This window comes from Colius striatus, chromosome W, assembly GCF_028858725.1.
Source record: "Colius striatus isolate bColStr4 chromosome W, bColStr4.1.hap1, whole genome shotgun sequence".
Taxonomy (NCBI): Eukaryota; Metazoa; Chordata; class Aves; order Coliiformes; family Coliidae; genus Colius; species Colius striatus.
Genome location: NC_084789.1, coordinates 7,022,431 through 7,035,525, shown reverse-complemented (window position 1 = coordinate 7,035,525; position 13,095 = coordinate 7,022,431). Strand labels below are relative to the sequence as shown.

Here is a 13,095-nt window from a genome sequence, read left to right as displayed (position 1 = left end):
CTTTAGTTCATCAGGTAATAAATAGGATTGTATATAAAATCCCTGTGATATAGTCCTCAAGGGTTTATACTTGGAATTATTTGCCTTTATTCTCTAGAAGGCTGGGAAGTCTTTTGTCCAAGTGTGAGCGTCACAGTACGAATAGATGCATTTGGGAGGAATGATTGCAGGAGACTTACTTCTTTCTGGCTCTAATATTTCTTGGCTTGAGTAACATGGCTTCTTTGTCATCTTTGTAGCTAGTCTCAAGAAGCAGTTGCAGATGGGGAAACCTCAATAATGTCTGCGTCTCAACTGCATTTTCAGGAGGAGGAAGTCGTGAATCACTTTAAGCTAGAACTAATTTAACTGCTTAAGGTTACATAGGGATGTTTTCCTGAGGCCTCCCTGGGGGGGGGGGCGGAAAGGAAAAGGTTGAGTTTGGTTTTTTGGGGCTTGTTTTTGTGGGTTTACTTTTTTTTTAAGGAAGCATGTGAAAAGTAAGAAGAAATAGGCTCAGTACAATATATACTTTATGCATTATATTCTTATCTTTCACCCTCTATCTCTCGGCAAATTTGTTAGTTTAGGACGTGCCTTCATTTGTACTTCAAATTACCTACTGATTGCTTCATCTCCCTCCCCCCTCCTTTCTCAAACACTGAAGGATTCAGCAGCAGTGCAGGTCAGAAAGAATCAGGATTAAGTAATATTTCCAAATTGGAAGTCCAAGGAAATCCTAAAATCTGGTTGTGGACTAATATTTTAAGTATATGTGCTTACTTTAGTCACAAGGAACAATTCCATGAAGCAAGGAAAAATTCAGTGGAAAGAGAGATTAGTTAATTTGTAGGTTAAAAAAAATTAAAAATCTGTCTCAACTTTTAAAAATATTTTTTTACAAATTGTGTTCATAACAGATCTTATTAAGAGTAGAGGAATAAAATATTTAAAGCACATCACTTGAATGACTGAACATTGCTCTAACTTACCCAAGCCCAAAGCAGTTGAAATCAGCAGTGTAGATCTTTTTTTACTGACAGTTGTTTAGTCAATTTTCCTTTCTGTTCTTAACCAGAATTATAGAAAATAATTATTCATTATCAAATTTTCCTTTTTAGGTAAACGAATTGGTGGATGCCCGTGATGTCAGCATTGGAGCCTGGTTTGAAGCTCATATAGAAAATGTTACTCGAACAACAAAAGGACATAAGAATGGTAAAGCTCAAGTGAAGAGTGGCAATTCTTACAAAAGGACTAATGGAAACTTAAGTCAAGATCATTCTAGAGAGAATGCAAATTATTTGGACAGTATACCATCCACACCTTACTTAGACTGCATGGACACTGATGAAGAAGCCATTTATCATATCAAGTATGATGAGTAAGTGCTTCTGATATTATTTTGAGAACATCATATGTTGTGATTTGGTGTGTATAAACAAAGAATTTTGTTGAAGAAACTGGTAATCAAAAAGAGCAAGTTCAATATTGCAACCAAGAAAAGAAATATTAAAAAGCCATAATGTCTTTCACTCAGATATAATGAATATCCTGAGAGTAATGAAGGGGTTTGGTTTGTGGGTTTTTTTTTTCTTTCTTATATTCACAAATTCCTGTGAAGTATTAAGTTTATGAAACTCAGAGTCCCTGTCTCTAAGGAAAGGTGCATTGGATTTTTCTGTACAAGTTTTTCTATGTAAAATATAAGTTAGTATTTTCTTTAAAAACTACTCTGCTTGTATTCGGTTCCCTCCACTGAAGTCTAAACAAGTGTTTCACAGGAGCAAATTCTGGTGCATGAATTGGTTAAATTTTGTTTTAAAAGTAACATTTACACATGAGACGATAGACCTGCATTTTATGCAGAGGTTTCTTGTAGAGAATGTGGTGATGGGGAACATAAAATCAGTTCTGAGCTGGGGTGAGGGTAAAAAGGGATTTATTTATTTTTATTTTTTAAATCTGTGATACAAGTGAATTTCAGAACCTACAACAGATGTGCTAGGGTAGAGGCTTTGTGCCGTAAACTCAGTGGGATTTGCAGGGATTTCTCATCACCAGCTTCTGCACTGATGCATTCACGTAAATTGGATCCTAGCTTTTTAATGATGCCTTAATTTGCTGAAGCAAATAACTAAGCTTCTAAATCAATGGCACCAATGAGAATTTGGCATGTGAGATTAAAAGGTAAATGAACATCTGTTTACTTTACACAGAAGCATATTCAGTATTAGTCTTGTTCAGGATAAATTCAAGTTTTCAAAATAGTTTTCTAAGCATTGATTCTAAGTTTTGTTGTTTTTAATAATCACAATTTAAACCGATTTTGCTAGGGAAAAAAACCCAGAAATGTTGAAGACTTAAGCTGAACATCTTTTAGCTGCTCTTGGCAATACTAGATACAACTTTTCTTTATATACTTACCTTCAAGGATAATATAGCTTTTGTCTGAACGTGGAGTTCTAGTGCAGTTTTATATCTGCAACCATCAATTTGTCATCTGCAGATATGTTTGTCCACACACACAGGCAAAAAGATAGCTCCAGTGTTGAAAGCAAAAGTTTACTTTAAAAATTATTGAAATACTTAAATTCAGAACTCTCTCACAACTTTAGTCACCCAGTATCATTACAGGCTAGATGATTGTTGCAGGTCCCTTTCAACTAAACTACTTACTGGAAAAATTTAAAAAAAAAAGGGGTCTCTAAAATGATAAATATGCATCATGGTATGCTTTTAAAGATCTGATTCTAAGATTGCTTAATCGTGTAACATCACAGAAGTATTTAATTGAGCAAAGGACAAAAATTTGAGAGAATATGCTTGTAATTACTGGAGTTAAATTATGTTCCTCTTCTGCAGATGGTGGCATTTTATGTGAGTTAGAGATTCAAGGGAAGAGCCACCTGTGAAGTAGAAAGCATAGTCAAGCTGATCTGACTCACATAGGTATACCTATGCTTACAAAAAGACAAATTTACTTGATATGTATCTTAAGATCTAGCATTTCCAGTAGATGCAGACAGTCATCTTAGTCTTCCTATAACACGATCTGTCACAGATTTGTGTCCTTAGCCAGTGAACATCTTAGAACATTTTACTTATGACATAGTCACATGGCCTGAAATGTTAAGTTTGAGCTTATGGGGGGGGGGGGGGGGGGGGAAGTTATTTCGAAACTTTCTAGCAAGCAAGATCTATGCTGAGCTATTAGCTGATCATCGATCAGTTAATAGAGACTTTGGTAAAAGTTAACAGCCGACATGACAAAACACAAGGCATCATTTGTGATACTTGGTATTTACCTTTCATCATCCCACTTCTTTGTTATTTGAGTGGTAGTTAGCGTGCACATTCATATGGTGGGTGGTTGCCTATGCACTCATAACACTGGCTTCAGACATCAGTCTTTTTGCCTTTTTGGTATCTGTAGAGCACATATATCAAACACAAGGGAGAAAGAATACATGGATAAATAGGGTAGTGTGTACTGTGCGTCCTTCAGTTCTCAGTCCCAGATGTTCTTCTCCTATTTGCCATCTCTTTGTGCTTATTCTTCGAGGTTCACATTGTACTGTTAGTTCCCATTTCTTCTGTGCGTGGTTGCTCTTCCTGGATGCTCAGGTTTGGGCTAGGCTGTGGGACACCAATCCACCTTGATAGGCTTTTCTTACTGTGCTCATTTCTCCTTCCTTCCATCTCCTACAGCAGATGATGTCACCCTGGCTGGAGGGCTTTAAGCTCCTTGCCCATAACAGGAGCATTCCTGCCAGAGATGGAAGCAGTTGCTTTTTCTGCTTTGGGAAACTGCATCTCTGACAAGCAGCCTGCAGGTGGAGACCATAAGCCTGGTGCCCATAAGGCCATCAAAATGTCTTTCTTACATGGGGTTTGCCTCTGACACAGACTAACAGCTGCTCAGATCCTCACTGAGATCATCTCAGTATCTAGACTGCTTCTCCTTCACTGCTTGTTTTATTATCCAGTCTAGAAAAAATGCCCACCAAGAAAGCTACGGCTGAAGGACAAGTCTGTTGTAATGTTTTGAGATGGAGTCGGGAACTTGGAATAGACCTACGCTTTGTTTCAGAGACTTTGTGTTATGGCAAAGATCGTTTGATACCCGGCTGTTGCGGCACATCCAGTCTGACAATGCGTACACACAAAAACGGGGTGAGGAAAGAAATCCAACATTCATTTTCTTTCTGTTTATGTCTGGAACTGACTACTACCAAATCTTAAAACACCTCCCTCTAGCCCTCCCTCTTCCCAGGACTCTCCTTACTTCCCCTCTAGACACTCAGAGATGAGGGATAGGGATTGTGGTCAGTTCATTACAGATGGACTTGGCCGCTGCTTCTTCTCAGGGAGAGGCCTTGTCACACTTCCCACTGCTACATTGTGGGATCCCTCCCACAGGAGGACACATGAACTTCTGCAAGGTGTATCCTTCCCATGGACAACAGTTCTTCATGAACTTCTCCAGCATGGGGCCTCCCATTGTTGACAGGAATGCAGATAAGCAGGCACTTCTTTGTTATGCAGCGCTGGGAAAACACTGGGGATAACTCCTCCAAATGTGCTTCATTGTTAGTTACCATTTTCAGGGCTTTTATACACCTCAAACAAAAGAATCACATTTTCCAACAAAAGCATGCATAAAATGTCCATCTCTTAATTTTGCCCTTTACCTCGATTGGTTCCTAACTATCATAAAATTTCCAAAATCACAGTGATTGGTTAAAAAAAAGATATCAGTCCCTCTGTTTTAGTAACAACTAAGGTAACAGCTAAGGTAACCAAACAAATACATATACCAGGGTCTTGTGGTTAAGGTAACAGCTAAGGTAACCTAACAAATACATTTACCAGGGTCTCCTGGCTAAGGTAACAGGTCCCTATGAGGTGTGGTATGCAACTCTTGCAGTTTGATCCTTATGCGATTCAAATGAATACTTACTTAATCAATAGGTGTTTGAGTTATTTGCAAGTGCTTAGCTAATTGATTGAACTATTACTAGGTGATTAACAAGTGCTTAACAAGTGCTTGAATACTTATTGTGATGATAAGTTGTTAACTAAAATAATTGTGTATCTGCAACACCATGAGGGCACCTGTTCACACACTGCCCCAAGGTGGATCAACCACCAGGTGAACAGTCCTTCAGGTACAGATTGCTCCAGCGTGGGTCCCTTACAGGATCACTAGTCCTGACAGCAAACCTGCTTTCTGACATGAGCTCCTCTCTCCCCACGGGCTCCCAGGTCCTTCCAGGAACTCACTCCAGTGTGGGCTTCCCACAGAATCACAGCCTCCTTTGGGCATCCACCCACTCTGGTGTGGGGTCCTTCATGGGCTGCGGGTGGATCTCTGCTCCCCCATGGTCCTCCACGGACTGCAGTGGGGACAGCATGCCTCAGCATGGTCTTCACCACAGTTCACAGGGGAATCTTTCTTCTAGTTCATAAGCAGCTCCTCCTCCTCCTCCTTCTCCACTGATCTTGGTATCTACGGAGATGTTTCCATATTCTCACTCCCTGTTGCTTCTGCAGTTTAGCAACTGCCCAGCAACTTCTTCCCCTTCTCAAATACATTATTCACAGAGGTGTTACCTCAGTCACTAATTGGCCAAGCCTTGGTCAGCTCTGGGTCCATCTTCAAATTGACTAGCATTAGTCCTGTCAGATAAAGGGGAAGCTTCCAGTAGTGCTTGTTTAAAGAAGCCACCCCTGTAGCCCCCCTGGCTACCAAAACCTGTCCTAGGCAAAATCACTAGGAGATTTTTTTTTTTATACATGCTGTGTTTGTAGGGTTTATTTTTTTTTAAATGAGCTAACATCGTCCAAGCTATGTTGTTACTGAAATTGGTGCAAATGTAATTTAAAAAAAGCCAAGTTAAACTAGAATTGAGCAGTTCTGAAGATTCAAGTTGTTTCTTTGTTTCTTTTTCACTGTTGGCTTAATTGGGTCTTTACTGAGAAGAAATTTGATCTGTGCCTATGTAGAAACTTGAACTTATAAAAAGAAATCCTGAAATGCTCATGGATTTTTTTTCCTTCAGATTGCTGGATGCTTTTTCTGCTATGAGATTAGTCAAGTCACTAGTCAGCATTTAGATTAATATATAATTTAGGAAAAAATAGTAGATCAAATTTTTAAACAATTAAGCATTAACACTCTGAAAAGTTATTTTGAAAATAGTGCTTCTGAAAAACGTCTTTATCTTCTTACTACTTTGGGAGTACTAATTATCACTTCTGTTCTTTCAAGGTATCCAGAGAATGGCATAGTCGAAATAGATAATAAAAATCTTCGAACCATTCTGAAGTGGAGTGAATTAAAAGTGGGTGATGTAGTGATGGTTAACTATAATGCTGAGGCTCCAGAAGAAAGAGGATTCTGGTTTGATGGAGAAATTACTTCTCTGAGAGAAATTTCAAGGACTAACAAAGAGGTTCATGCTAAAATTCTGCTGGGGTAAGATTTCTTTGGCTAACATCAGAAGTCTGTTTACATTTTTAACATCGTTATATTAACATACTATATTTCCACAGCTGAGCCAGATCTGGGGTTCACGTGTGAAGGAAATTCCTTTAGAACCTTTGATATGTGCCTTAATTCCCCTAGTGAAAACTGTCATTTCTCAATAGATCATGATGAACATGCTGAGATGATACTTGCCTGTCCTCTTTTATTGCTGAGGCATGGAAGCACTATCTGGACTTGTTAACTAGTCATCACATCCCATGTCTACTTCCTCCTCCATGCTGGTTCCATCCTTGGTGTGCACGATGCCCAGAAATGCCATATATATTGTCATATAAAGTAATACTAGCTCCTTAATTCCACCCTTGCTTACGCAACTCAGTGGGAGAAAGGGTGGTCATCTTGTCATGGCGGCATAAGGCCAAGACCAATGTCAGTGTCTTCCACCCTCCCAGGGTTGTCAGGTGCAGAGAGGAGTTTGGTCATAAAGTGGCAAAGGATTAGAATCAAAGCAGTCAATAATAAGAATAATGTTAGCCAGAAGACAAGTATGAATATATAATATGATGACTAGAACAAGTAAGAAACCTCTTAAAATAAGTATAAAAACTAGGGGAATTAAGTAGAACATCCCCATGGCTGTGGCAGACCATCCTAGAAGGGATTCCCACCAACTGCATTTGATTATTCTTTCAACACATTCCAGGATTTGTTTGATCTCTGTGGTATCATGGTGGACAGCTATTAAAATTTGGTTTACCTGTTCCTTAGCCTGTTTTAAAAGTCAATGTAAGTCTTCACGTGGCAAAATTCTTTCAATCAGAGATTAGGAATAATGTGGTGGTAAATGGAATAGTTAGTTGACAGTACTTGGTAAGTGATAGGGCAGTATATTAAAATCACATCCAGATAGGACAGAACAGAAAAAGCATGCTGTCATTCCTGATATGGGACTTGCACACCTTGCCACACTGTGCTATCAAAATGAGGATTGCCTTTTCAGGAATGCCCAGAGCCATATAGTCTTTCCATGCTTCATGGTGCTTTGGGTCAGGGGCCTTTTTCATAGACTTAGGAGGATTTTTAAGTACCTGGACACAAGGGGGTTTGGTGGTAACTATAGCTGCATCTTCAGGGAGATAAAAAGATAACAGAATAGGCATAGCAGAAACTAACTTATAATACTTGAGTGCTGCACCTGTAAAGCAAGCACCTATTGACAATAAAAGCACTCTGAGTGGATCAGGACTTTTTAACTAATGGATGTCATTAGGCCTCAGTGGGACATTCCTGTAGGTCTTCTTTTACCATAGAGGCTACATCTAAAGTGCAATTGATAACCAACCTATCTATATGGAGTAGGAAAAAGAGAAAGCCTTGATGCTGTATAAGCACTGCTCAGAAGTAGCCAAAACACTGGTGTGTTATCAATACCTTTCTAGCTACCAAAACAAAGCACAGCACCGTGCAGCCTGCAATGATAAAAATTAACTCCATTCCAGCCAGACCCAGTACACCTGTTTAATTTTAGGAACTTGAGTATAGTTCTTCAGAAATTCAGTAGATTTTGGATTTTGTTTTTTTTTTCATAAATACATGTGATAATTTTAAATAGGCCGTGATATTGCTTATTTTCTCCATCTTAAAGAATGCAGTCTTTACAGTCTCCTTGAAGAATTCACTGCTAGTCTTCTTCTCTCTTGCTAGTTTTCTTTGTCCCTTTGACATGGAGTCCTTTTGTTACTGTACCATATTCACAAAGGAACTGAAGGCAGTTGGATTCAATCTGTTGTCTCCAAATATGTAGGAGGATGGAGACATAGAGATGCATGTGTTACCAAGAGTGAGACTAACAGTACAGTGTAACTTGAAGTGAACATTTATTTTTAGTTAAGAAAACATTTTCTTTAGTGGTGGCACCTCCTAAATTTCACCACAACAAACAGTATCATCATTCAAAAAATATTTTCCTGAAAATGATTGTAACCATTCAGATTTTGGAATGCTTTTTATTGTAAGAATGTAGTGCTTTTCCAAGCATTTTTGCATTTTGTATATTGCTGTGTTTTTATTGTGTTTTTATGTTTAACCTGGTGGATTTTGAGCCTTTCTATCTTCCTCATTTAGACACAACTACTGTTTGCTGAAGGATGCATTCTTGCTTCTTGAAATTACTATTTCCCTGCCATTTAACCTTGCTTGGCTTCATTTTACTCACCTGTGATATTTTGATAGACGGTGTACATTTGTTCTCAGTGTCTGGCTTGTTATCTAAGTAGTCTTCACACTGTCTGTACAAATTTTAGTCTTAACTATTTTTTGAGGACGCTTTTGTATTTCTATTTAATTTTCCTTTTTGAAATTGAACTTGGCTTTTCTTCCTCTTGCAAAGATACTGAATTTAAGTGCAACATTACACAGAAACGGAATAATGCAGTGAACCTGTCGTGGTTTTGCCCAGCCAGCATTGAAGCACCATGACAATCTCTTGCTCACTGCCCCCCATCCACTCCCACCCTCCTTAGGATGGCAGAGGCGCAAGTGAAATGGGAGGAAAAAAAGACAACCAAGGATGTTGTGGATCAAGACAAGGGCAGGGAGGGCTCACTGCCAATTATGGTTCTGGGCAAAACAGACTCCACTACTCGACTTAGAGAGGAAAGTAGAAAAGTTTATTCTACTACCTAAAATAAACAGAATGGAACAAAAGCAAAAAGCGAGTAGGATGATTGAGAAAATTACAACCAGCACTTTAAGATCTCCCTCCCCCATCCCTCCTTTCTTCCCAGATCCAGTTCACTGCTTCTGATACCTCTACCTCCTCCTCCTCAACAGCTTGGGGAGGGGCAGGGAATGGGAGATGTGGTCAGTCTCTCACAGATGGTCGTTGGCGCTTCTTTCTTCTCAGAGGAGGACAACTCCTTGCATTCTTCCCCTGCTCTTATACAGGGTTCCTCCGATGGGACACAGTCCTTAATGAACACCTCTGGCGTGGTTTCTTCTCCACAGTGGCAGCTTCTGCAGATACAGGGTCCCTCCCTCGGGACATGGCCTCTTCTGGGCATAATTTTAATGATCTTCTTTGGCATGGGTTCTTCCCCACAGTTACAGCTTCTGTGAATATTGGGTCCCTCCCACAGGACACAGCCTCCTCTGGCCATATTTTCTGCCCCTGGCAGGGGGTCTTTAATGAAGAGAATCACTGCCCCTGGCTCGGGGTCTTCTTTTGCAAAATGAGTCACTGACTCTGGTACGGGTTCTTTAGCAAAATGCAAACAAATCTCAGCTTCACCAGTCCTCTCCGTAGGATGCAGGGGAATCTCTATTCCAGCACACCTCCTCCTCTCTTTCCTCACTGACCTTTGGAGTCCGCATGGTTGCTTCTCTCTCTCTTCCCACTCCTTGTATCAACACCAGTCAGAAAAGAAGGTACAGAAGAAGGAAGAAATAGGAAGAAGCCTCCTCTTCCGACTTCTTAAAAAGTGATTGTGGAGACATCTAATTGACTCAGCCCCAGAAGTGGGTCTGGCTCAGAGCTGGAGAGAGTTTCGAGCAACTTCTTACAGGAGCCATCTTTACAGCCCCTTTCCCCTTCCCAGAAACAGCTGTCATGTGAAACCATGACATGTTGTTACAGTTGCTTTTTCTCTCCTTGTGTTGTTCTATTAAATTGTCCTTATTGCAACCCACAAAGTTTCACCCAATATTCACAGAAGCTGTAACTGTGGGGAAGAACCCATGCCAAAGAAGATCATTAAAATTATGCCCAGAAGAGGCCATGTCCCGAGGGAGGGACCCTGTATCTGCAGAAGGAATATACAAAAGGAGGGATGTCCAATGTAACCACTCACCTCTCAGAACTCGATGCTCAGTCCTAAATGAACAGCCACAGTTCCCAGAAGTGATACCACCTGGGCCAATTCCAGCCTATGTACTGAGCATGACATCAGCATGGGATCAAATAGCCTGGTCATGCTCCCTCACGGTGTCTTGTGAAAATTCACCCTATCCCAGCCAAATCCAGGGCAAGTCCTAAAGATATATATATTTTTTTCTATTTAGACCTGGAATTTAAGTTTCTATAAATTCTCTTATCATGTTTATATATATTCATGTGGTACAATTCCATATCCAAGATAACATCTTTTTTCCATCTAACAGCTTTGGTAGTTGCTGCTTAAGCTCTGAACATATGTTTTTGAGATGCAGAATGTTACTTCTGGTTCATTTATCAAAATAGCTCTCATAACATAGTGGCATGTGGTCTAACAACTTGCTGAAACATTCTTGACCAGCTCAATTAAAATTCACTTGTCAAACAAACCCTGTCTATAGACTTCTTGCACACACATGTAGCTTATTTCCCTATTGGTAACAAAGCTTCTTGAATAGAATCCTTAATTGATATGATTTAGAGCTACTCATCATTGTGATTGTCGCCTGTCCCAAGGTCCTAATTGAGACAGAGTAGCTAAATTCAGCATTTAAGTAATCATAAACAGCAAGGTTGGAAGAGTCTGAATGAGTTCCTCTTAGAACATTTGTTAAGATAAACTGTACCTGTTAATATTTCTGAGGCATTTGTCCCCTTTCTTCTTTCCCTTCTCCAGTCAAAAATACTATTTTACTAGCTACTAGGTAAAGTCTCATTTGTAGCTGCAATGCCTAATTTATGCTAAAATTGACACTACAGTTTGTTTCTCAAGAAAATGTTACGTTACTAGTATATTGAACTAGTATTAAACTATATTAAAGTATGCTTCAGAATTTAAATAGATGCTTACCAATAGCCAACAATTTATTGAATTTGTGTCTGTTTTTACTTTTCCATATAGATCTGACTAAAATTTGATTTATATTTATATATTTTATACACACAAACACACATGTGCACACAAATATGTGTGTATAGATGTACTTTCAATTCAGTTTCTTTTAATTTAGAGGGAAAATGAGGCATAACTGTGGATTGATTTAAGATAAAATTACTGTTGTGTTTATTATATTAGAAGTATTCTTAGAAGAATCAATCTGGACAATGAAACATTGTGATGGCATGTTCTTCATCTGTGACACTAAGTAGACTGTACACTGCATTTTGATTTTGTTACATGTTAGAGCACAGCATTGAATTTTGTTTGTGAAGTCAATAAAAACTTTTATTATTGATAAAACAGATGTCAGTTAACTATATTAGTTTACTTAGGGTTTGACAAGTATAGAGGCTAAGACTAAGAAACAGAGTTCCATGTACTTTATTATATTTTTCAGAGACCCTGAAGATGCAATAAATGACTGCAGAATCCTTTTTATAGAGGAAATATACAAGATTGAAAAGCCAGGAGCTTATCCACTCACATTTGGAGATGGAGATTTCAAAAGTATGCTTTTTTTTAATTGTATGATTAAGACTATTAGTTAAATATTTGAAAACATTTAAAATATTAGGGATCAGCACACATAATTAATTAAGATTTCTTTTGTATGTAATAAAAGAATTGCTATTATACAGATTTTGATTTGTTTTGAAAAGTTTTTACTATAATGTAACTTTATTACAAGGCATATTGAGTATATTTTTTTTTTATGTAATGTATCAACACGTTAGTTCTATAAATATAATCTCATAAGCAGATAAATAGCTTATATTTTAGATGTTCTGTATGGAGTGACTTCATAGCCTAAGTTCCTAGGCAGGTATCTGAATCACCGTCATAATTGACATCTCTCATGAAAAGACTACTATCTTTAAACCTGGCATTATCTAAGTATGAAAAATCATTAGTTGCGTAGGGCAAGAAAGTGTCAAGCTTGCTAGAACTATGAAAAAAGCAAATATATTTGATTTTAGATTATGACATGATCATTTATGTCCTTCTGAACACTAAATACACTGTGTCTCCTCCTTGCCTTCCCCTAAAGGGCGGTTCTCTGAAAAGCAGTTTAACATTGTATCCAAAGTTTAAAAATACGTGAAAGTTGTAAGACTATATTTATAATGGGAACACTGAGAGGTTGATCTGTGGCTTTATTGACAGATATTATGGAATTTTAAAAGAAGCAAAATTACTGCAATTTAGTTTTCATTTATAATCTAAGACTAACATTTGTGTTATAGGTATAAATTGTTCCTGTTGGCTTGATCTTTTTAATCCCATACTTCATTGTAATAGCAAAGCTACTATATCCATGGCATGTCCATGTGGACACATGTATTCTTCTGGCATTACGTTGTATTTATAAATCTGAAAGACCTGTGGCTTTTTATCTTTTTTGATAGGAAAGAGTGGTCCTGAATGCAAGCACTGCAGGGCTGACCCAGATAAGGAATGTCACTTTTGCTCCTGTTACTTGTGTGGTGGAAAAAAGGATGCTCACATGCAACTCCTTTGTGATGAATGTAATATGGCTTATCATATATACTGCCTGAACCCTCCTTTAAGCAAGATACCAGAAGATGAGGATTGGTAAATATACAAGGATGATTTAATTATGTATATTCCCATTCTTCACAAGTTACCTCTTTGTTATTTGCAACTAGAGGAATTACTGAAGAACTTTTATATTTCTGGTATGTTTTTCATCCTTGCACTATATGTAAACATATTTACATTTTTAATTAAGAT

General features: G+C 38.3%; 1 pseudogene; it reads left to right on the top strand.

Annotated features, from left to right (window-relative positions):
• The first annotated feature begins 279 nt into the window (after positions 1-279).
• Positions 280-13,095, top strand: part of LOC133628593 (E3 ubiquitin-protein ligase UHRF2-like) — a 203,514-nt pseudogene continuing 190,698 nt past the window's right edge.